Raw genomic sequence first — 26904 nt, 5'->3', positions numbered from 1 at the left:
CAGCATTTGCATGTGTGCATTGCACATATGAAAACCGTGTACATGTGCAGATTGCAAATGCAGCACACAGGATGTGTGCCACATGCATGCACAGATGGTATGATTGCGCACATAGCACATGGGGAGGATTAGCATTAGTGCAGATAGCACACGCGCAAAGCACGTAACTGTTTGGCACCCGGTGAGTAAAAGATTTGCCACCATCAGAAAGAAAATACTAGCATTTCCTAAAACTCTCTACTGCCATTCTGCTAATAAAAAAGGTATTTCAGAAATACTTTTTATTCTTGTTTTGCCAATATTTATGTTAAGAAAAAAAAAAGAACCATTGATCTGCACTTTCCCCTTGATTTTTATTTTTTCCAACTATGTGGAAAGTTGGAAAGTAATTAGGTAAAGGAGGTCAGGACAAATTGTCTGTACATCAGCACAATTACTCAAAAACTAAAAGGGATTGAATGAGATGTAGAAGGGAAAAGCTGAGATTGAAAATGTGCTGAGGTTGTGAAAGGAAAAAACCCCCAATTTTCATTGCACATGTCCCTACTCAGTGTTTCCCAGTGCACACATGCGTACAAATATACACAGACGCAACATGAAGAGAGAACAGGCACATCAATACACACTTTACTTTGATGCACAGAAGAAAAGAAAGACTCTCCTGCTGGTAAAGGTGTCATTGTAGAAAGAACTCCAAAAGCCATGTGTCAAGTCCCATGCAGCTGGGCAAAATCAAAAAGCAAGAATTAGGTACATTTCAGCTGAATATATTTAAGGGTAATCTCTAGGTGGAACAGCAGGCTGCTTGGAAAAATTGCAGGTAACTGTGCTGCCTTCCACCCCTTCTCATTTGAACCTTTCCCCCAGCAATAGCATGTCAGAGTTGACAAAAAAGATGCAGCCTTGAAGCAAGTGCACATTTTGGAATGTCGGCAGATACCAGCAAACAGAAAAATGCAGCCAATTAAAAAGAAGGTAGTTTTCCTTCAAAGATAATGGATGATCCAGAGGAAAAAGAAGTATAAAGGCAACATGGAAAGGTTCAAGTAATCTATATGCTGGCCATTGACAGAGGAAAAAAAAGCAGAAGAAATCCCAGAGAGAGAATAATTAAGGAAAAAGGCAGAATAAGATGTCTAAGAAGAAAACATATATATAGTAATAGTACACACACGCGCACACACACACACAGTAATCATGATGAGGAAATGTTGTAATGGTAGAATAGTTATACTGCAGAGTATATAGTGTAGAGGAAATATTGTAACAGTAATTGAATATTATATTAGTATAAGAATTGTTATAGCAATTAGGGTAATATAGAAATAATAATAGAATTCAATATAGAATAGAAACAATAGAAAGCACTCTGCTATAGATTTGTAAATTTCACATCTTCTTTGGGTATGAATTTCAGTTTGCTGAAGTTCTCAGTTTACTACATGCATCTAGTGCTTTTTAGAAATTCAGAGAGGCTTCTTCCCAGCACTATACACAAAATCCCAGGTGTATGAACCCTAATCCTACTTTTCTCAAATACTGTATTGCCCTTTGTTACCACTCATTCCCTTTCCATCAGTATTCTGCCAAATACTTTCTAAGAAACATTTAATGAACTATTCCCCTTATTATTTTTGTGTTCTCTCTTGCTACCTTTCTGTCTGCACAAGAGAAACAGAACAGCATTCTTCAAATAGTCAGGCACAGATACTTTCATACATAAACAAGTTGCACAACATATCCATAAACAATACTCATGCATCCATATTTTAGCATGTCTTAAGTAATTCTAATTGAATGACAGTTTGTAAACTTAGACAAGGTCATGTTGTTACCAAATAAAGGTTGATTGCTCCTTTGGAATTGATTAGCAAGCTGAAACTTCTGTATTTGGAGCATGTTATATGAATGAATAATAGACAATAATAATTATTTTGCTTGGTAAAATGAATGAAATTGTAGAAAATCTATAATGACATAATGTGGATGGAAAGGATCAAATGAATTCTCAGAATGCCCTTGGAAGAGTGCTGAATTATTACTAGAGACGGGGAAAATGACAACATTTGTTGATACTGTCACTAGAAGTAAAAATCCAACTCAATGCACTTAATTCAGTCACTATTAATCTGTATAGATCCAGGAGCTATCTAAAGTTTACAGCAGGAGGCTTAGTAATAATTTTGGCAAGGTACCTAGAACTGGTTTATTGTTGACAGCTTTATCTGTTGGTTGACAAACATTTGGAGATATTGAAAGGAAATCTACCGTCAATTGCACATTTGATTGTCCAGTTCACCAATTTAAAGGGAAATAATTTCTCTTAATAAAATGATTGCCGGTATTTGTACAAAATAGTCCAGATGTACTTTTTAAGATGTGTATGTGGATTTTAAGTAAAGTTTGTTATTCAGATGCATCTGATTTTGAAATTAAACCAAACCTGAGATTTCACTGTATACATTCACAAAAGCTGGCTTTCCAGTCTAGGTAGATGTAGGTATCTGTTTTCCTTTCCCTCCAACCCAGCCTACAAATTTCTATTTCCAGTTGCCCCATTAAATTAAGTTCAGCAAAAGAGAAACAAACAGCTCCTGTGAGACTTTCTGTATTTTTGCTAGCTGTTGCCTGTGCCTCACTGATTGGTCAAATTGTCTGCAGGGGGTTCTATATATTGCTTACCTCCTATGTTGCTTTATCATCCTGCTGCTTGTGATTATAGCTTACAACCATTCCATTGAGACTTTTTTTTTTGCTCTAAACCATTTAAGTTCTTGCAATAGATCAACAATCTTATCTTCCTGCCATAGTTAATGGCTCTTTCTTATCCTCTTTATAACTTCGTCTTGATTAGTCTAATTTTTCCTCCCTCTCAAAACTGCTTTTACTGGCTCTTTTTCATTTTTCATTTTGTCAACTGGGATTTCAGTTATAGAGTATTAAATGGCCATAATAAATATATATAAGGCCACAGTGATAAACCTCTCTTCCTGCCTGACCTCTTCTCTACATTTATCACTTTCCTTGCTCCATAGCCCTCTCCCGATATTTATATATATGATATATGTCCCAACTTTCTACCACAGAGTTTTCAATGTAAAATATAAATGGTGCATCTATAAATAGGTATCACAAAATGGATTTTTCAGCCCTGTAATCAAACATGTAATCAAGTATATAGTGTATGTTAATACACTATAATGAAACTAATGCTTCAGCACAAGAAGATGCTTTCAAAAATATTTTAAAAGTAAAAGTATAATTATGTTGGATCAAACAATACTTATGAAGGCAAATATACATGTCCCAGGATAATGTTGCAGGATTCAGTATGAGTCAGTCACTGGGACCAGAGCTTCCATGCTTTTGGGCTCATCCTGGAGCTCATCTTCAGGGAACCTCTCTCTCTCTCTCTCTCTCTCTCTCTCTCTCTCTCATATCTGCACTGGGCTGTTCTACACTTTTTCTATATACTTTCTGGTTATGTGTAGCTTTTAGTTGTTAATTAGGGTGTTGATGGCTGGCTATTAAGTCATTGATTGTTGTTTCCTTGTGTTGCTGCGCCTGATGTTCTGTCCCTAACCTGATCCTTCAGATATTCCATTAGTGTACCCACAGCCGCTGCAATTGATCCATCCATCTGACTCCTGGTATTTCTATTAAAATTATTTCATCTTTCTCAGCATCTGAATCTTCTCCAGACAGCTAGGTCTTCACAAAATGTATCCATTATTTGCCTGGTCATTTGTGCCTTGAATTAGAATTGTGGGTTGATTTGTTCAATGATCCATTTGTATGTTTCTTTGGCTGCCCCTGGTAATTTTGGGAGTCTTCTCCAACATCAGTGTTCAAAAAGATCAGGTTTGCTGATGACACTAAATTACTCCTGGACATAAAAAAAAATCTCCAAAGGAATTTAATGTAAAAAAAAGTGGACAGCATGTTGACATGACAGTATTGAAAATAGAAAAAGTAGAGATGCCAATTTCATGGTATCCTTATAAATATTAATTGTGCAACTTCATCTGGAATATTGTGTGCAGTTATGGTTACTACACCTCAAAAAGGATATGAATAGTGCTGTATCTTTATCAAGAAAACACATGGACAGAAACCATGTGGGCTGGCCAGTTTCTAGGTTTTTGTTGTAAATGCAAAACAGATACTAACTGAATGCTAGAAAATGGTTACATTAAATCAACAATAGAACCAGAGATAGTAATCTCATCTTCAGTTCATGTCTTCAAGTGAAGGCTGGATCACTGTCTGCCAGGAATAACTTGGGGGTCAAAATGGTCTTTTCCAGCTCTTTATTTCTATGAATAAGGTCATACATAAACCATTAGACTGTGGCCTTCTGATACTAATTTAGAATATTCCCTTAGTTGTTCCATAACCCTTCCAGTCCAATTCTTTCTTGACAAATCATTTTTTAAATTAAAATAAGCATAATGCAAATGTTTCGATACAAATGCAAACTTGCATTTGTTGCATGCAAAAGAACTGCCATGTTGAACGCCATTTGTCTAAAAGGCTGGTTCAACTCTATCCCAGCTTAGCCCAGCATGTGCGCATAAACACAAGCCCCTCATACCTGTTCTCCAGGATGTCAGCTGGCTTCTTAATCATACCTGGAAATGACAAGATTTCAGTTCAGTAGTGAACCCAAGTGCCTTCTGCAACTTCCTAATTATAATATAATGAGAGGGGGGCAAGGTAAGATTTCAATCGACATTTGAACGAAGGGATTACTTAAGTTTATTATTCACATTTATTGAGGGCACAAAATCACCCACATCAAAGGCCCCCCCACCCGGCTTCTGGATTGTATCACCCATCTCTCTGGACTCTGAATAGCTTTGTTACTTGCAGGGAATTAGTCATATATGGCTACAGAGATAAAGCCGGCTCAACACTGCGGTGTTTATTTGACAGAAGAAAGATGTAACATTTTCCAAGCAGGAAAATGACGACTAATTTCAAGAGAGGACTAAAAAAACAAGGCGCTCGGAAGAGATGAAGCTCAGAAGGCCGCAGGCGCAAGCTTCCTCATCACCATAGCAACGCACGGAGATTGCGTTCGCCCGGGCGAAAAAAAAAAAGAACCGCGTAGCGCACGAGCAATAGTTGACGCGCGCGACTGAAAAATCGTGATGCGCGCAAGAATAAACGAGGCTATTGGGTAGATTCACGTACGCATGCGCCAATTCCTGCCCGTGGGACATTGTGCGGCTGAAAGGGGAAAAAAAATTGAACGCGTTTTCCTGCTCTGGCCTCTGATTGGGTTACCTATCATGTCGTCAATGCTGGAAGGGCGGGACTTTTGTGGCTGCTTCTTTTTTTCTTATTGGTGAAACTCTTGGCCAAGTTCCAAATGCTGAGATGTCCCTCGGGTTGGTTGCTCGCTTTCCCCCCCCACTTTGTCATTTCCCCTCCCTATTGCCATCGCTGTCGGGATTGGACAGATTGAAAAGAGGCAGGTCCTCCGCAATCGAGAGCTGAACTGGGTTGGTTCGCTTGTCGGCGGCTGCGAGCGGAGCGCCTATGGGGAACGGAGAAGAGCAGCGGGGTTGAGGCGCGCGCGCGGAGGCGGAGGAAGGTAGGCAGGATAGGTTGGTTGGTTGGCTCGGTCAGCCGTTCCCTCCGCCCTCCCGCGGAGAAGAGGGCCCGGTGGAAAAGTAAGTGCCCGGGATCGGCGCGGGAGGGTCCCCGGGAGATCCGGGCGGGGAGGGAAGGGCCGGTTTATTCGCCTCTTCGCAGGGAACCCCCTGAAACTCGATCTGCAAGGAGAGGGGCTGGATGGTGGGGTTTTTGCGCCCCTGGGTTGCTTTCGCGAATTCCCCGGAGCGGGTGGTCGCCTGCAGCGTCAACCTCGCGTGTGTTTGCGGGGGTCAAGCCATGCTCTACGGGCGCGCATATGCTCAGTTTGGCCATAGTGCAGGTATTCTCGCTGCAGCAACAGCAGCAACAGCAGCAGCTCCTCTCCAGCCCGGTCTGCAAAAGAAAAGGACAGGGATAATTCCTTGGGCTGGAGTTCCTTTCTCCTGGAGAAATTAACTTCTGAACGCTAGAATATACCTTGATCCCGTATATGTGCTGTATATTTTACGGTCGTGATCTTATTCAAGCTTGCAGCAGCATTTTAAGGTCCATCGTCAAGTGATCATTAGCACTTCTTTAAAAATTCGTGTTTTAACAGAAATAACAGAATAGCAGAACTGGAAAGGACCTTGTAGGTCATCTAGTCCATTTTAAGTCCTGGTTTCATTTGATAACTTTTTGTGACCGATTTCCACATCATTTTTAGATCTGCTGGAGATGTATTTGGCCTCTCTTGGCCATAGTAGTATGACCCATGGTAGTTGTAATGTGCCAATGGGAAAGGGAATCTTCTATGGAATTGTATCGCTGAAGTTATTAGGCCTCTATGGGTTAACACATTTTGTTAAGTTGTAGTTTCTTTAATAATGGTTTACTGATTAAACCATATTGTGAGGGGCTCATATAACTTGTTAAATGATACATCATGATTTATTTACAAATCACAGGTATGCCTTTCACAGAACACACAAAATTAGAACAAAAAAAACCATCCCATAGTTTAACATCCTGCAATGTGTAGCTTAGCCTGTGCATGACAGTTAAAACTTGTCAAACTAAAAATGTCTGCTTCTTTTTATTATTCCTAAGCCCTGAGGGATAATTACTAGATTAAAACAGAAATAATGTAAACAGTACATCTCCTGTTCGTTCTCTGGTGTAACAATCAAGAAAGGCAAGATGATTCTTTATTACAAGGTAGCTAATAAAGTAACTTTTAATTAGATGGCTATTAGAAAAACAGCAAATCTCAAGAGGTGCAAGGCAAGTGCGTATAATATTAAAATGTCTGGGTTTCATTTGGCACAGCCAAAATGCCACGGCCTAGTCTGTGAGGAAAAAAGAAGGCTGATCATCACACCTTTGCTGAGAAGGAATTTATCACATGAAGAATCTCTGCTGGGAATTATATTATCTAAAAGACATCCCTCTTGCATGATTATTTTTTGGTTGGTGTTGGGAGGAACTCCAGTTTGAGCTGCAAAATGGAAGTCAACTATAGGGCAAAACTGTGCCTGAGCCATACTCCTTGGTTATTGGGTAAATCAGCACCAGTTGCTGATGGACAGCACAATACATGACTTATTACTTTTGCCTTTAGGAAAAGCTTTCCATTTAGGAATAAAATGGACAGTACCTGTAAATAAGGGAGTTTTTATTTTCATCTTTTTGTAATGGAGCATGGCCTTGAAAGGCATAACTTGAAACACAATTATTTGAAAGACTGCCTACATGTATACTAAATGGCCTAGGGCCCTAGGCCTAAGGCCCACAATGAAGATCTTGCTCATATATCTGCTAAATAGAGCAATGAAGTTGGCAAGAACAATTAAGATAACCATTTTGCCTAATATAGTAGCTACACAATAGAAATGGCCACATGCAATATTGTATGTGCCCAGTTTTTTTTTTATTTCTTATTTTAAATAGTTCCTACTATCAACACTTTGTTTTGGGTTAATGAATTTAATTCTTATTTGACTATATATTTGAATGTGTTGTGCTATTTTCAATTTTTAAATAATTTTTAAAACCAAATTGTAAGATAGCTGTATATTTGAATTGCTCTAAAAACTGAAATATTGCTAGAAAAATTAAATAGAATCAGAAGGCGAGAACTGATTTTACCAGTTCTTAATTGTGAAAAATAGAATCTAGATTCACTGAACTAAGCAATTATTAAAGCTATCTGTATGACTTACAAATTACACATTAGCTATGTGTTGTTGTGTTGTGCTATTGAAGCTTTTAATGCAGATATTGCAATTGTCTGGAATATTGAATTGCTCAGGGGGGAGGATAGTTTATAGCCAATACTTTTTTTTTAAAGAAAACACTAATTATATCTAAACAAGGAAAGACCAGTTGATTGAGGTGAGACTCTAGACATTAAAACAAGGAGATCTGATAACAAGGAGAATAAAGAAAAGTTGTGAAGTCAGCAGTGGACAGAAAGAGAGGAATTGAAGGGAAACTAAGGTGAAGGCCAGAAAAGAGCAAGAGTGGGAGGACTTTAGGAAACTCCTAAGAAAGAGGTATGCTAGGAAGAATGGACAAGAAGATGTTTATTTTTTTAAAAAAAGGGAATGGAACAAAGAAAGTGATGGCTTAATGATATGTAGAGAATCAAAGACTTTTGATCAAAAAATATTTTGATTGCTGCCCTGTAGGATAAGTGGGAATAGAAGGCTGGTAGTGCTGAGTCAAAAACCTAAAATGGCATGTTTTCTAGAGTTTTACTGGTTAAAGTACTACTTGTTGGAATTAGGTGTTCAATGCATTTATCTAATATCATGTAGAGGTTATAATTCTGGTTAATTACTTACTTGAGGATCATTTTCTTGGCTAGAAAAATGACCTTTGTTTTACCTATGTTCAGAGCTGTTTGGGAATATTTTATTGTTATTTTTGTTTGTATTAATACCCCACCTTTGGATGTTTATTCCACCCTTTTTGTGAAAGCTCAAGGCAGCTTACACAAGGGGATCCTTAAATATCAACATCTTAAAAGGCTAGAAGATAGATTGATCTAAAGAGACTGGTTGCTTCAAAGTCAAGCAACAAACTTTGTGAATGAGTGGGAGTTTGAACATAGGTCTTTCCAGCACAGGCATCCACAGCAAACCAAAATTAAATCTGCATAGTAAGATCACGATGCAGATCCCACTTTTATGCACTTGTGTCCTGACACATCTTCCTTTTACATAAATTCTGTTATTCACTTTTTCTAGAAAGTTTTACGAAATGCCTGTAACCTATATTTATGTACACACACACACACACACAAATTACTGTCATTCATAGGGATGTTTATGTGAGATGTTTTATTTTATATACAAAAGAACAATCTTCAATAGGGATGTGTAATGTTTGAAATACTCCTTGTTTTTCATTAGTTCTGAATAATTTATATGGTTTTTCTGAAGTGTTCACCTTACTACAAATATTTTACAAATATTTGAACTTATTATTTCACAGATATAGCTAATTTTGTAATCTAGAGGAGAAATTGTAGTACAATAGTACAAAAAGGCACGGATAATGTGTTTGTAAATTACATGGTATCAGAATGAGCATGCATCTCCTGTCAGTGATAGGTAAGATTTGCTTTTAAGGTAGTATTGATCAGACTCTTGGAAGTTTGAACTTATTATTGAAACTGAAATCTTTTATATCTTTGCAGTCTTTTTTATTTGATTATTTTTTAAAAATGCATCCATATCTATACTAATTAGGGAAAATTTATCCCAAAGAAGGTGTTGGAAGTTGTATTGAAACGCAGCTTGTGAACTTTTGATTACCTTTGTTCATGTCCTTGAAAAGTGGTGAACTATTCTAAAAGTTATTTAGAATGCAGAGGAAAAGGTGGGATATTGGGAAAAGTTAAATATAATGTATATGTTCTGTTAATTTTTTCATTGTTAAAATTATTCTGTTTTAATTATTTTTTTATACTACTGCAGACATGCATAAACAGACAGTCATCTGCTGTAGCTCGGGAGTTCATGGCTTCTATGGCAGCCTTGGACCTGACCCAGTTAGTTGATGGTCCCACTCACATTGGGGGAAACACCCTGGACTTAATTTTTATCTCTGGATAGTGGCTGAATGATCTAGAATCAAGGGATTTAGTCACTCTACCCTTGTCATGGTCGGATCATTCTCTCCTTCGGTTGGACGTTCCAACCGCTAACCCGCACCACAGGGAGACGGAACTGACACGTTGGTTCCGTCCCAGGTGCCTGATGGACCCGGAGAGGTTTCTGACGGAACTTGGGCCACTTCCTGAGGACCTAACCCACGACTCGGCTGAAGAACTCGTCGCCGCCTGGGAAAGGGCGGCGGCGGGGGCCTTGGACCACATCGTGCCTTTGCGGCCTCTGACCCAGCGCTGGTCTCGACCGGCTCCTTGGTATTCCGAGGAGTTGAGAGAGATGAAGCACTGGAAAAGATGCCTAGAGAGTAATTGGAGGGCCAGCCGTTCTGAATCTGAGCGAACACTAGTAAGGTCACATATTCAGACCTATCTAGTGGCGATAGGAGCGGCGAAACGTGAGTATTTCTCCGCTCTTATTGCGTCGGCAGATAACCGCCCAGCAGCCTTGTTTAGGGTGACCCACTCCCTTCTTACTCAGGGAGTTAGGGAAGACCCCTTGCAAGGCCGTGCTGAGGACTTTGGACAATATCTGCACGATAAAATCGCTCAGATTCGGGATGGGCTGGACACAGATTGGGTAGTCTCAGGTGGGATGATGGAGGCGGATCTTGAGGCTGTCATCTGGGAGGAGTTTGACACTGTGGCTCCCGATGACATGGACAGGATACTGAGGAGGCTGAATGCAACCACATGTTTATTGGATCCGTGTCCCTCCTGGCTGGTACTGGCCACACAGGAGGTTACACGAGGCTGGCTTCAGGGAATTGTTAATGCTTCTCTGAGAGAGGGTGTCTTCCCTATGACCTTGAAAGAGGCTGTGGTGAGACCCCTCCTCAAGAAGCCCTCCCTGGATCCAGCTGTTTTATCGAATTACCGTCCGGTCTCCAACCTTCGTTTTGTGGCGAAGGTTGTTGAGAGTGGTAGCGCATCAGCTTCCTGAGTACCTGGATGAAACTGTCTATCTGGACCCGTTCCAGTCCGGCTTCCGGCCTAGGTACAGCACTGAAACGGCTTTGGTCGCGTTGGTGGATGATCTCTGGAGGGCCCGGGACAGAGGCTGTTCTTCTGTCCTGGTCCTATTAGATCTTTCAGCGGCTTTTGATACCATCGACCATGGTATCTTGCTGCGGCGGCTGGAGGGGCTGGGAGTGGGAGGCACCGTTTTTCGGTGGTTCTCCTCCTTCCTCTCTGACCGGTCGCAGACGGTGTTGGCAGGGGGGCAGAGATCGACCGCGAGGCGCCTCTTATGTGGGGTGCCCCAGGGGTCGGTTCTCTCGCCTCTCCTGTTCAATATCTATATGAAGCCGCTGGGCGAGATCATCCGTGGTTTTGGGGTGCGGTGTCATCTGTACGCTGATGATACGCAGTTGTACATTTCCACCCCTAACCATCCCAGCGAAGCCATTGAGGTGATGTCCCGTTGTCTGGAGGCCGTGCGGGTCTGGATGGGGAAAAACAGGCTCCGACTCAACCCCGCCAAGACCGAGTGGCTGTGGATGCTGGCGTCCCGGTATAATCAGCTGAGGCCGTCGCTGTCTGTGGGGGACGAGTCATTGGCCTCCACAGAGAAGGTCCGCAATCTGGGCGTCCTTCTGGATGCACGACTGTTGTTAGAAAAGCATTTGACGGCTGTCGCCAGGGGAGCTTTTTATCAGGTCCTCCTGATACACCAGTTGCATCCCTTCTTACACCAGGATTCCTTGTGCACAGTCACTCACGCCCTCGTCACTTCCCGTCTGGACTACTGCAATGCTCTCCATGGGGCTTCCCTTGAAGAGCACCCGAAGACTTCAATTAGTTCAGAATGCGGCCGCGCGGGTGGTAGAGGGAGTGACTCGTTGCTCCCATATAACACCTTTCCTGCGCAGGCTGCACTGGCTTCCGGTGGTCTTTCGGGTGCAATTCAAGGTGTTAGTTACCACCTTTAAAGCGCTCCATGGCATAGGACTGGGTTACTTATGGGACCACCTGCTGCTACCAGCGATCTCCCATCAACCAGTGCGCTCCCATAGGGAGGTTCTCCTTGGGGTGCCGTCGGCCAGTCAGTGTCGGCTGGCGACACCCAGGGGGAGGGCCTTCTCTGTGGGGGCACCAACCCTCTGGAACACGCTACCTCCAGGTATCCGTCGGCTCCCTGATCTTCGGACCTTTCGACGCGAGCTGAAAACATTTCTGTTTCACTGTGCAGGACTGGCCTAGTGGGGTTTTAATAAGGGGTTTTATTGGTTTTAAGTTCTTCAATCAACTCTAAATTTTCCTTTGTATTAATTGATTTTACTTTGACTGTAAACCGCCCTGAGTCCTTTGGGAGAAGGGCGGTATAGAAATCGAAACAACAACAACAACAACAACAACAATAATAATAATAATAATGGCATATATAGTAGACAATATTAAATACAGTAATTGAAAAAAATAATAAATGTGGTTCCAACTTTGACTAACATTAGATTCAAACACATGTCTGTCAGGATTCCAGTTAACTCAGGCATGTGCAGCCTGTGAGCCATGGGGTGCATGCGGCCCAAATATAATGCAATGCAATATAATACAATACATACGATAGAAGTTTGCTATTTATATTCATTAACTATGTAATTTATTTATATTCAGCCCAGGAGAATTCCTCTTTATGGCCCAGGCAAGCAAAACATTGAACGCCCATGAATTCGCTGCTTTCCTACTTTAGAGAATGAAAAATTGTCCTGAAGTGACCGATTAAGTTGCCCGCTTCCTTATTTCAATCACAGTTGTAGTTATATACAGAGGCTGTTTTTAATATATATATATATATATATATATATATATATATATATATATATATATTTGTTTTCTGAGGTTTTCACGGGTGTTTGTATATAGGTCTTTGGTTGTTCGGGTTTTCTCCCGTGTAAAATTGGAAGTGTCTTGGCGACGTTTCGACGAAGTCTCATTCGTCATCTTCAGGCTTCAGCTTCGTGCTTCTGGGAGCAATGTGTGATCGCAGCTGTTTCTTCCTTTTAACTGCTAGTGGGGGTTTGAACTGATTGGGTGGGAGCTTGGCTGTGCTCTGATTGGATGGGGGTTTTTCCCATATATATATGGGATTGTGGGTTTTTTATATATCTAATCTTGAGGAAATATATGGCACTTTCTACCCTCTGAGTTCAGAAAAAATGTTGGAACTGGTAACTCTTAACAGTTTTGGTATTCTACTTAGTATGCCGACCATCCTGTTTTGCAATATAAACTTTAGAAGCACTGAAGCTTCTAAAGAGGATACTGACTGCAACTACTGCAGAAGTGAGGCAGATGTGGCTATCTAAGCCAGGACACCCACCTCTAAAGAAATGTTTTAATTCTATGGAGAATAAGTTCAGTAAGTCAAATGAGAGGTATTGTTTGGAGCTGTACAATGCTTTGGATTACAAAGAGTGGGAAGAATGGTGCATTTTATGTTGAAAGGTCAAGAGTAGATTTGTCCATGGCTATCTCCCACGCAATAGCAACCCATAGGAAAGAATTTTAAGTTATTTGTTTGCAGCATATCTTCGGACCCCTATAAATTCCCACTGCTTTCATTTTCTGAGCACAAGCATCACAATTTTAGACACTTGAATATATCACTGTGTTTGCTTTGTCCTATGTTTTATACTTTTTAATTCAACCCACACCCACAATCAAGAAGGCTTATCAAAGAGTAGGAAATGTGATTTTCCAAGAATTACTAAATTTTGCATCCTTTACTATTGATTTGATTTTGATATGATTGAGCTTGTGCTTGCTAGAAACATAGGCATCCATTGGGAGCAAAATGGGTAAGTGACAATACGTGCATCACAAATGTCCTGGTGCAAACCCCATGACTTCGTACTTGTGCCTAATTCCACAATGCAAATAATATTGGCCAGAATTTGCCTTATGATGTCACAATGCCTAATTTCATCATCTTTTCCTCATTGCAGTTTGTAGCCAATGCCTATATGAGTTGTGGTTCAGCAGTGTCTGCTTACCACAGATTCTCACAGAGAATAAGAGCAACTGAGATCTGAAGTTGTAGATGAATGGGACTCTTAGAGAAGGCTGTAATTAGCTTAATTTAGATTCATAGTCTTAAACATATGAAAGTGGAATGAAAACTAATTGCTTAGGTTCTCACCTCATGCAGAAATGTTAGCTATTCTGTGTATACTTTCTGCAATTTACTGCAGAAGTAGCAATTCAGTTTACTGCAGTAGCAGCCAAATTCGTTTGGAAGAAAACAAAGAAAAGCAAAGAACTACTACTCCTGATTTAAAATTGCAAAGCCTACTCTGAGCATCACACCACAACTCAATCATAAAAATAACTGAAGTAGTGTTTATCTAGTGCAATGTCCTTTTTTCCATAATGGCTAACTGGTTATTGTTAAGAATCCCCCAAATTAGATATGGGAGTAATATCTCACATCCACTGCATTGTAACTGTTGAGGAGATACAAGAGTCATGAATTCTTAAAAATCAGTGAAGCTTTAAAGCTACTATGAAGAAGCTGAAGGCTGTTTGTATAAAGTTTTGTCAGTGTACATCATGCTGATAAATACTCCAAATAGTAGGTAATAAAGAAGTTGAATGCAGAGTAAACATGTAATTTTATTGATCTCATTAATCAGAAATACAGCCTGTCTTCTTGTTACCATGTTATTATTTCACTTTCTCCTGAAGAGAAAATGCTACAGGCTGTCTGGAGACTTTTTCATTATATGTCTATAATTTTCTTCAGTGGTTCATCATGCCAGCTTCCATATTAATTATTAACTAATATTGCTTTAATAACCTAATATAACTTTAACATACTGTACTGTAATAATCATAATAAACAGTAATCTAACAATCTAAGAGAGCCAGCTTAGTCTAGTGATTAAGATGGTGGACTGAGAGTGTGACATGGCAAACAACTAGATCCATATATATAGAGTTCAAATTTGCTACTTTATTGTTTTGTGTCTATTCCACAGAAATCTCCCCAGACTGGCAGCTTTTACCTGGGAAAGACTAGATAAAGCTCACAGGCATGGAAAGGAGGGCAAAGGCGAGACCGTACTCTTTTGTGTTTATATAACAAGTCCAGACTAATTCCCTGTTTGAGTCCTCCTCCAGACTGGGATAGTTGATCTCCAACATAGTGTGGAAATTTGAGATTTAGTCCAACCTTAGGCATGAAATCCAATTGGGTAAACTTGGGTCAGTTACTCTCAGCTGTAGGACGAAGGAAATGGCAAACTACTACTGAAAACTTTAGATAACTGCTTGGACTCGTCTAGTGTGACCATGACAAACAAATGCAATGTCACCTTAAATGGAATAAAGCATATTACTGATTGTGGCTCAAGTACTAGCAATATTTCTAAAATCAATGGAAGCTTATTGCTATGGAGTTCCACTTTATGTAAATGATAGGAATAGAAATTCATGAATATCCAATTTCTAAAATCAGTAAAAATGCTTCTTTATGGAAATGTACATTTAAGGACAAATACAAGTAGTCCTCGACTTACAACAGTTTGTTTAGTGACCATTCGAAGCTACAACTACACTGAAAAAAATGATTTATGATCATTTTTCACACTCACAACCATTAAAATATCCCCATGGTCACATGATCAATATTCAGATGCTTGGCAACCAGTTCATATTTATCATGGTTGCAGTGTCCCAGGGTCAAGTGATCATCTTTTCCGAACCTGACAAGCAAAAATCAATGGCGAATCCAGTTTCATTTAACACGGTGTTACTACCCTGACAATTGCAATGATTGTTGCAATTAACTGTGCCAAGAAAGGTCGTAAAATAGGACAAAACTCACTTAACAAATGTCTCGCTTACCAAACAAAAATTTTGGGCTCAGTTGTGGTTGTAAATTGGGACTATCTCATGTACTTTTTCTAGTAGGGTTGGCAAATATAAAACATTGAACGATAACTTAAAAGGGCAGCTGAATATCATTGTGCAACCGTAGCTTTCAGTTTGGGGAAAACTTCCATATCATGTCAACATTTTATATGTAAAGCTGATTGATTTTTTTTTGCTCACTTGCACTATAACCCTATCAGGAAGAGAGAGAGACAGAGAGAGAGAGACAGAGAGACAGACAGACAGACAGACAGACAGACATCAGAAGAATTACTAGCCTGTTAGCCTAAACGAAAAATAGATCATTGCAAGAGTCAGGAATCCTAAGGGATATTTAAAAAGACGCAAAGACCTGTAGTTCATTTTTTTCAGACATTTTATTTTAAACTGCACAATAATGGCTTACTACCTCAAGGGTAGGAAACAATAAACTGCTTGGTGCATAATTTACAAACGTGAGGTCTTCCCAAGAGTAAAGAAGAGTATTTTTAGGCAATGCTAATACTCTTGATAGAATCTAAAGAAAATGAAAACAAGACTTCAGGACCAGATGGCTATAAAATAGCATGGTAGTAGACTATCAAAGATGATTGCTTCTTATATTGATTAGAATAAACTTGGAAGCAAGTATAACATATTCATTGCTAATATCAGTTCGTAATAGTTATATCTATAGATTTATAGTTATATCTATAGGTATTATATAGTTATAATTATAGGTATCTATAAACTGATACCACCTTTATTAAAAAAGTGTCATTATGATTTTTATTCAGTAAATGCCTCTTTATCATTATTTAGGCAACATATTTAAGGGTAATAGTGACTGCAGTTGAAAGACAGTTCAAATTGCAATGCCTAAGAAGTGAAGGAGACCTTCAGTTAGGTCCTTTGTGATTCTTTAGTTGGTCACAGCACACAAACTAAATCCCCACCACCATTTTTTGATGGGATCCAGACTATAAATTATTAATTTCCAGAAAATTCTGTTCAGTACCTATTCTAAAATGTAGTCTATATCAAGTTTATTCCATTTTTTCATGCAAAAGGAATTTTGGAAAAGCTGGGATATGTTATTAGATTAGGATATGTAAAGGACATAGATTTTGTAAGTTTGGAGTGTAAAATAGACAACACTCTACACTAGTGGTAGTCAACCTGGTCCTTACCGCCCACTAGTGTGCATTCCAGCTTTCATGGTGGGCGGTAGGGATTTTGTCCAATACTGAAGCACTTCCCTTTTTTTTAATTTTTATTTATTTATTTACATTTATATCCCGCCCTTCTCCGAAGACTCAGGGCGGCTTACAGTGTGTAAGGTAATAGTCTCATTCTATTTGTATATTTACAAAGTCAACTTATTGCCCCCCCAACAATCTGGGTCCTCATTTTACCTACCTTATAAAGGATGGAAAGGCTGAGTCAACCTTGGACCTGGTGGGACTAGAACCTGCAGTAATTGCAGGCAGTAATTGTGTTTTAATAACAGGCTTCTTACAGCCTGAGCCACACCGCGGCCCTATTTAAATGACTTTTTTAAAAAAATTCATAGCATTATTTAAAAACATTTTCATTAGGTTTTCATAAAATTCCCTGTGACAATTTAAATTTCTGAAAATATACTATTTGTATTGCCCGCGCATTTTAATTCACGTTATGTAAGCAAAACTAAATGGCGCTATAGTGCGACCGCAAACAAAAGAGCCTCATCCCAGAATAGCTTGCGCATCTCCCCCCACACCACCCAGCTATAACAGACAAGCAGAGCTGATAGCCGGCGCCCCCCCCCAGAAACCCAATCCACGATGCACAAGAGGCATGCGCAGACGACAATACACGGCACATTACTGTGGAACCGGTGGGCGGTTAGAAAACTTTACTACTAACAGAAATACAAAAGTGGGCGGTAGGTATAAAAAAGTTGACTACCCCTGCTCTACACATATTTGGCATTACAGTATTTATAGTAAACAGATATCATTATTTCAAAATTATTAATTGGTCAAAATTGGGAAGCAGAGGCTCCTGCTTCCTAAAAAGAAGGACAATTAAGGTTTCTTCATAACAGTAACAAAAAATGGCAGAAAACATGTGCTGAATTCTGCTAGCATCTAGTGTTTCTCACAACTGTTAATTTAAAAAAAAGTGTGCTGAAGTAGACTATTATAAAATAAATGAACCCGACCCAGTATTAGGTTTTTCTGTGGCATAGATTTTTGATGCCCTTGTTTTAGAGTTCTCAGTGGAATGCAAAATCTTTCCTTTGAATAGCCGCCATGAAATTTGAATACAGTATATCTTGGGCTGTGCATCTCATAGGAAGCACAATACGGGAGGTAAAGCATGTAGAGTGCTGACTGCCAGTGATATTTTCCTGTCCTCATTTAACAATATTGTTGAATCTTCACTACATAAAATAATCCTCAGCCTTTTTGTGTTCGTATATTACATGAAACCATGAAGCAAATTGTTTGCCCTAGAGTCAAAATAATGTGTGAATGCGACTGTTGTGCTTATAAAGCATGATTTATGCCTTGCAATAAGCCAAATATAGCTTATTCAACAAATCTTGTTTAATTAAACCATAACTTTTAATGCAATATAAACCTAGTCTCTGAAGGGATGAACTCTTTAAGAATTTCACTTGTTCTGAAAAACAATATTCAAGAGGGCTTTTTAAATTGTGTATTCCTCCCTAGCAGTTTTTCCATTTATATATATATCTTAGGAACAAACTTTCATGTTTCCCTAACAGATTTCCAGTGAGATACAGTCCTTATAACTGAGATTTGGAGAATGCACGCTACATGGTACACTATGACTATATTAACAACTAAATGTATTCTTCAGAATTACAAAGAAATTAATATGCACAATTTAATCCAGGAACTCTTGAAATTAAGACATGCATGAAAAGGTTTATTTGCAAAGCAAACTTGATTGATTGGTTAATTAGGTGCCATCAAGTTGATATTGAGTCTTAATGATTACATAGACTTTCTCCAGACCCTTTCTGGCCCTTGAAGTCATCCAGTGTATCCATTACTACTGTAGTTGACTCCATCCATCTGCTGCTCGTCATCCTCTTCTTCTCTTTCCATCCTTCTCAGGATTATGGACCTCTCAAGGGAGCTGGATTTTTGCATAATGTGTCCAAAATATGGTAATTTTGAATCTGATCATTTGTACCTTGAATATGGATTGATTTGTTCTATTATTAATTTGTTTTCTTCACTATCTGTGGTATTTTCAGGAGTCTTTTAACACAGATGTTCCAAAGCATCAATATTCTTTTATCTTCCTCCTTTGAAGTTCAGCTTTCACTTCCATGACATATCTCAGGAAAAAACAGTACGTACACAATTCTGAGCTTCACAGATACAGACACATCATGGAATCGTAATATCTTTTTCAAAGTCTTCACTGCTACCATACCAAATAGTAGTATGTGGCAGATATTTTAGTTTCTTTGTTGTGTACTAAAAGGCAGAAGCTATTCACCACTTTATTTATCTCTATTATTCGTTCTAAGGTGGTTCCAACCCACAAACATAATACCTTGTGTGCATATTTTGTGATTTCAGGTCACCAGCTTCATCTTTTTCTGCATCAATGGCCAGCACAGTAACCATTACATTACAGGTAGCCCTTGACTTACAACCTGAATTGAATCTAGAATTATGGAACTAAGTTGTGCCGGTTTTTAAGTGGGTCACCTCATGACCACACCTGATTTTATGACCTTTTTGTATCAGTCACTAAGTGAATCAGCACAATTGTTAAGCAAATGCTGTGATTGTTAAGCAATTCCATTCTCTGTAATGAGCATAATTTTTGGAACCCAAAAGTAATGCCTTGGTAAGACCACATTTGGAATATTGCATCCAGTTTTGCTCACCAGGATATAAAAAAGAGGTTGAGATTCTAGAAAGCGCGCAAACAGCAACAAAGATGATTAGGGGACTGGAGGCTAAAACATACAAAGAACTATTGCAAGAATTGGGTATGACTAGTTTAATGAAAAGAAGGACTGGGGTGACATGATAGCAGTGTTCCAATATCTAAGGGGCTGCCATAAAGAAGAGGGGGGTCAACCTTTCTCCAAAGCATCTGAAGGCAGGACAAGAAGCAATGGATGGAGACTAATCAAGGAGAAAACTAACCTATAAACTAAAGAGAAATTTCCTGACAGTTACAATAAATTAATTAGTGGAATGACTTGCTCTAGAAGTTGTGAGTGCTCCAATACTGGAGGTTTTTAAGAAGCGATTGGACAACCATTAGTCTGAAATGGTATGGGGCTTCCTCCTTGAGAGAGGTTGGACTAGAAGACCTCCAAGGTTCCTTCTGACTTTGTTATTCTGTAAATGCCACTTTCTAGCAAAATAACATAAATTGTGGTTTGGACCTTTGGATACTTCAAATGGCTGTAAAAGGAGCTGGTTGCTGAGTATTCAAATGCGATTGAATGACTGCAGCGGGATGGCCATTAGACCTTCAAATACAGTTTATAAGTAGTTTTGAGAGAACCGTTGTAACTTTGTTGCTAAGCTATTCGTCATAAATTGAGGACTAAATGGTTGCTTACAAATTGATACTCAGTTATTGACAGAAGTGTGTCCAAGGGCTGTCTCTGCCGTCTTCCTAACTCTGAACACAAAACCATTCTTTGTTTTCATGTTCCTAATCAATAGCCAGGAAAAATGTCCAATTCCAATTTATTTCAATTTATTAATGTTTATGATGTTAATGTGTAGGTGATGAATTTTATCTTTAAGTGTATAGAGTTCTCCTATGTTTATGTTTCTTATGTTTTCTGTTGCCATTCTACTTCAGTTTTGTAGCTTCAGATTTTATTTTCCTGCATGGCAACATCAGCAGCCAGATTTCTTTAATATAGCTGTGACAAAAATACTATTGGTATTTCGAAGAATCTTTCTTAGTAACAAGTCACATTGCTCAATTAAGATTCTTGTTGGTGACATTTACTTTTTAAAAATGATGCAGTTGAAAATGGAACAAGAAATGGAACAACATGTAGGAGGAATGTCTAAGAACATGATTTTAGGAAGAATAGTATTCCATTTCTCTTGTAAGGTAGAATATCATCTCCAGGCCAATAACTTAAGTAACTGATTAAAAAAAAGATAATAAAAATTGAAACAATTGCAAATGACAAGATTATTCCTTGCATGTTCAAATGAAAGATGGTTTTTAATGAATTCTTCAATGTCTGACAGAAATTGGAAATTTGATTATTTGAGCTGCAGAGTTCATTTCCATTTCCTCTTACACTAAAATGCATACTTTTCTGAAGGAAGATTATCGCCTTCAGACTTTGGATGTCATGTTCTGGTTTTAGTCAGTCAGAGAAAATAAGATAAATATGTTTGATTTAAGACCATTGAGGGCATTTTTATTGCTTTTGACTCCTGAACAACAATTCAGAACCATGCTTTGACATAAATTGAAATATTCTTTTCAAGTATTCTTCAATTCTGAAGATTATATTTTACGTCCTTTCCAGTTTTCTATGGCAAAAAGGAAATACTATAATCTGACAAGCACTTTTGACCTGGTCAGCTTTAAAATAACATTTTCAGCAGGCTGTGTGAATAAGCTCTGAAGTTGTTTCTTTCTGATCTCTTTCAAAATGAATACTTTTTTGAGCTGAGGCACAATAGGGGTGGGGATTCTGTAACTCTTGAATTTTTTTCCAACTGTTTTGGGTGTTACTTTGGCAAAGTGCATGACCACACGTACATATACATTTACAACATTGAAATAAGTTTGTTTGAGCTGTGGGCTGATGTGATAAAAAAACAGGATTAATTTCTACATGAATAGATTTAAAATTAAATACATGCACTATGTACACTTGAATCCAGATATTTTCAGCAAATTCCCCTGCTAAGGCACTGAAAATCTAACTGCTGATTGTGTAATTTGTTAATTTGATATGGCTTGCCACATTCAAAGAACGTAATGTGCTTAGTTGCTATATTTTCTGAATTTGAAGAAGATAGAAGCCATGTTTTTACAACACTAAAAAAAAAAAGGAAGAAATTCTCTTTGAAAAAATTGTCTAGCTCTTTCGTTGTTGCAGATCAGAGCAATGTCAGAAATTAGTTTGGTTAGACAATGGTAGTGGAAAGACTTCATTTGGAGAAACCCTGCAGTAGAATAAGTTAAGAACAATTGGCTCATATTCTTATACAAGAACTAAAAACAAAGCAGTAGTTGTATTCTGGCTCTACATTCGGTTACTGTACTTTTCTTAAGAAGCTCTAATAAGATCTCTAGAGTAACTGCATTTTTTCCCTTCTGTTCAATCATGCCCTATTCTCAGAGACGGCCTGGACAAGTCCCTGCAATTTGCTTGCCAAGATTTTTTAGAAGTGGCTTTCCATTGCCCCTTCTGAGGGAAAGCGACTGACCTAAAGTCACCTAGTTGGTTTCATGCGCAAGGCAGGAATAGAACTCACGGTCTCCTGGTTTCTAGCCTTAACCATTATACCAAACTGGCTCTCAAGAGCAAAAACATGGGTGAATATCATCTAAAAGTGAACTATCAGCTTCCATCACTGTTAATTAGTTTGAAATAGGAGTAATTTGGTCTTTTTTATATACTTGTGGGAAGAAAATTGAACAGTAGTACTTTTATAACAGTGAATAGTTATGAAGTCAACTAATGTGTAATTCTCAACCTACAGGTTGTGTAGGAGAATAAATGGCAAACTGTACTTAAAGAGTTTTGTAAAATATATTTTAAAAAAGCAATTTAGTCATGCAGTAGCTAGCGTTCTATAAACTCATAAAGTATAATTAAGGTTATACATCCTACATGGACCAAATCGTTTGTTGTTCTAAAACAAATAAACAACCTCAACAAGAATCAAATGCATTTGTATTTGTCTGGGATAAGACAACAGAAGTACAGTTTTAATAGTATCAACGCTCCAAAGCTTGTCCAAACCAGGATCTGTTGCTTCTTTTTCTTATTGTAAATCAAAGCCATGGTTTATGAAGAGTTCTCTTAAAGATTGAATTATTAGTATAAAAGTTAGTTTACAAAATGCATATTCTGCTGTTCAGTTCAAAATTTACCGGGTGATTTGCAGATAGAGTTGCAAAGGGTAAACTCACCTACATATATTTCACTTTTTATTTTTTTTTGCTGCTTGGGAAATAGGAAGAAATACATAAGACCCAGACATAGAAAAGTTTATAGTAAAAAGAAAAGGAAAACATCCTTCACTGGACTTCAAAATAATTCCCTGTTTTATTGTACTGCATACTATTCAATATGTTTGGTAGGAGATTATATTCACTGAAAGAATAGGACGAGAATGATTCAAGTAATTCTATTCACATTTAGGACATGCCGACAATGGTAGCCTTTCATTTAGGTACCCCATCAGCTGATCCTTGAAATTGTAACACACGGGTGTCAAAGTCTATTGCATCACGTGACATATCACGACGGTTTTTGGCTTTGCACAGCTGGAGTTGGTGTGGCCTGTGTGTGACGTATTTGGCCCACGGGTCACCAATTTGACACCCTTGCTATTACATCTAATCACAAAGGGAATCATGTCTAATAGCTATTTTTGTAATTGTTCATTTCATGAATTTGCCTATGTATTCTCAATTGTTCCTGTACTATATACTGTGTGAAAAAAGCACTTCAGTTATTTGTCTTGAATCTTCCACCGTTCAGCTTCATTTGATAATTTGGATTTCTAATCTTTCTTCTCAATATGTAATTCAGTTCCTCTAGTAGAATTTTTTTTAAAAAAAAATAAGATTTGAGAAATTATTTCTATCTGTGCGTATGAGGAGGTGGATTTTAGCTATATTGGACAGAAATTAGTTTAGTTTTGTAGATTACAAATTGTGTCCAGAATAGGCATTGGTTTATAATTGATAGTGACTTCAACGACTCACTACTAAAAATAGTCTTCATTTTATGACCATTCATTTAATATCCATTCAAAGTTACAACAGTACTGAAAAACAGATTTATGACCGGTCCTTGCACTTACAACCATCACATTATCCCAAGCGGTCACATGATTGTAATTTGTGATCACCATTTGTGACCTTCTCAGCTGATTTCCAACAAGCAAAATCAATGGGGGAAGCTGGACTGGCTTAATGACTGCAGCAAAAAAGGTAGTAAAATAAGGGCCATTTATGTGATGAGTCACTTAATGACCATATCACTTAGCAACAGACTTTCCAGTCCCAATTATGGCAGTAACTTGAGGACTACCTGAATTTATTAAAAATACAGTAAGTCCTTTTTTTTTAAAAGCTTCTGTGTGAATAGGAAGGTGGGCTGTTTTAGAGAACCAATTAAAGTTAAAGCGAATTTTAAAGCAGAGACAATTTTTTCAGGCTCACATGGAATTTTTTCTTGGGAACTATTAGACAATTGCTAGTTTAAATTCTGAAAACATGCTTGTCTCATATTGCAATATGATTTAGTATTGGAACACATGGATTTAGATTTAGGGATTAAATCAGTTTCTTTGAATTTCTTTTTAAAAAATATTGCAAAATAGGCCGTTACCTACAGCTGATGAGCTCCAAAAAGAGCGAAACCTGTTAAAATAGGTCCTGTAGTATTGGCCTTAATAAGTAGTTCTTTGCTTGGTCATATCTCCACCTGCTTTTTTAAATTGTTCACAAATGAGCAAACCAGATAAATTCTAAACGCAGCTTGGAATCAATTATTACTCAGTGCTGGACTTTATTAGGACTTTACCTGGCATTTCTTATTCATGAGTAATAATAATAATCTGGTTTTCTGAGCATTTTTATATTTTTCTTCATCATAGCATCTACTTTTCTGCACCATGCTTTCCTGTTTTAATGTACAACATATTTTTCCTGATTTAATCTCACAAGAGAAATGAGATGAAGAAAGTTAAATGGTATTTTTAAAATTTAACACTCCAAAAACATAATTGGCATATCTGTGAAGAACTTGGACAGATACTGCTGGTTTGGCATAATTGTTCACCTAGTCCTTAAGTTTCAGCCATTTATTTGGACCATAGCATTTGAAGTTACAACAGCGTTGAAAAAAGTGACTTAAAACTTTTTATACTGTATATATATGTAGTGTATATTGGAGGTGGAGACCCTTTGAGAGCTGTATGCAATGAAATTTCATTTTAATGTATGCCGATTAGTGCATATTCAAAGGGGCAATAAAGTTAGACTAAGTCTAAAGTCCTTTCACCTACAATTGTTGCGGCATCTGTGATCAAAATTTGGGTGCTTGGCAACCAACATGCATTTACAACTGTTGCAGTCTCTCAGGGTCTGTGATTGCCATTTGTGACTTTCCCAGCCAGCTTCTGACAAGCAAAGTCAAGGAAGAACTCTGATTCTCTTAACGACTGCATGATTCATTTAACTGGCAAAAAAGGTCATAAAATAGGGCATAATTCATTCAACTACCTTGCTTAGCAACAGAAATTCTGTTCCCAATTATGGTTGTAAGTTGAGGACCATTTGCATTATGTATAAATAAATAAATACTGTTACTATGTAGTGATGTTGAATTCCTGGGTTTTTTTAAAAATAAAAATCAATGTGATGATAAAAAAAAGTTAGTTCTTAACTATACTTAAGGAATATCATATAACTCAGTCTTGATGCTCTCATTCTTAAACTGATTTAATAATTAAGCCAACAGGAAAGGACCAACCATCTGTTCATAGCTGCAAGATGTTTTTTTTGCAAGAATACCCTTACCATGAAAATTATAATTGCATCATTAGGGGCTATATTTAACTGAACAGTTCCTAACAGAATGAAGAGCTTGTGCTCTAGTGCAGTGTAGGAAGGAGCACATATTTCCCCTTTTGAAACTCCCATCCCAACAGTAAATTAACTGTTCTTCAAGCTTATTTGCTGGTGGTTACAGTGAAAAGTTAATTATTATGGATCTTTATTAAAACAGAGGTGTGGAAGTGTCTTTGAACTTCTGGTATTTGCTTCCTGTTCTGCATAGTTTAACTCAGTGAATATATAGTAGTCTACATTTCCCAAGTGGCTTCTTTTGGTTGTTTATTTGGCTGTTTTCTGCCATAACAGTTGAATAAAGAGTTTATGAATTTCTTCTTGGTATCTAAATTCTCTCTGAACAGCCTGCTAAAATTCTAAATTTGTTTTTAGGATGATTGAAGAAAGTGGAAAGAGGAGGAGGACAATGGCAGAGAAAAGACAGCTCTTCATGGAAATGAGTAAGTAGAAATCTTACAAGTTTGAAACTTCAGTTAAAAATGTGTTGCAGCCTCTTCAAAGAATGTAATCAGTTCCTGTTTCTCCTTAAATTATTACACTGAAATAACAGGGTGTTGTGTTTTGAGAGTTTGTGCCCTAGCATCAGTCTTTAAATAAGATTTAGTGGTGACCTTATATTACCTTTTCCCATTCCACACTTATTTCTCACTGTGATGGTAAATTTGGATTCTAGAATGTACTATTTCATACTCCTTATGAATGTATAAAAAAGTTAAATTTTGCCATATAAATGCAAAATACAAAAATGCCATAGATAAATATTCTTTTTAATATGATATTTAATATGATTTTATATGATACATTGGTTACTTTTTGTGTGGTGTAATAATTGAACACACACGAGATAGGGTGGAGTATGATACAGAATTAATACAATCCAGATAAAAGTTTACAACTTCTTAAGGATTAGGTTTCTAATGTACCGTAGTTGCAGTTGTAGTTGGACATCACAATGTAATTAAAGTCCTCTTTTCATTTTAAAATTGAAATACATGTGAGGAAAAAGCTCTTTGCTTTTAATTTGTAGGGGCTCAGAATTTTGATGTCATCCGACTGTCAACATATCGGACTGCCTGCAAACTCAGATTTGTGCAAAAAAGATGTAATTGTAAGTAGAAAACATGACTTTGGAGGGAGGGTAGAACTTGATAAAGGCATGTTTCAAATTAACAGTTCAAACTAATTTTTCAGTCATGATAGAAAATGTGAACATTTTGAAGTGATAATAGAAAACGAAAAAAAAATCCTACTCTTTCTGTTTAGTGGAAGAATTGCTGTTACGATGCTTTTCAAGTTTGTGTACGATTTCCACAAAAACTAATATTATTCTAAAACATTTTGTTGGTACACCATCACTGGCTTTGTACAATATACTAAATACTAAGCCTGAGTTAACAAAACACAATATTTATTTTTTATAAATGTGTGCTTATATATAGCATGTTATATTCAAGTTA

The 26904-nt window shown here is 37.8% G+C and overlaps 1 long non-coding RNA gene across 1 annotated transcript; it reads left to right on the top strand.

Moving 5' to 3' along the window:
* Nucleotides 1-5540: 5540 nt before the first annotated feature.
* LOC131188974 (uncharacterized) lies at nt 5541-26555 on the top strand. The gene is made up of 3 exons (XR_009152877.1): nt 5541-5678; nt 25820-25887; nt 26475-26555. It is a non-coding gene; the product is annotated as an uncharacterized LOC131188974 (long non-coding RNA).
* Nucleotides 26556-26904: the final 349 nt, after the last annotated feature.

Source organism: Ahaetulla prasina, chromosome 1 (assembly GCF_028640845.1).
Source record: "Ahaetulla prasina isolate Xishuangbanna chromosome 1, ASM2864084v1, whole genome shotgun sequence".
NCBI classification, from domain to species: Eukaryota; Metazoa; Chordata; class Lepidosauria; order Squamata; family Colubridae; genus Ahaetulla; species Ahaetulla prasina.
This window is presented reverse-complemented; position numbering and strand designations above follow the sequence as displayed.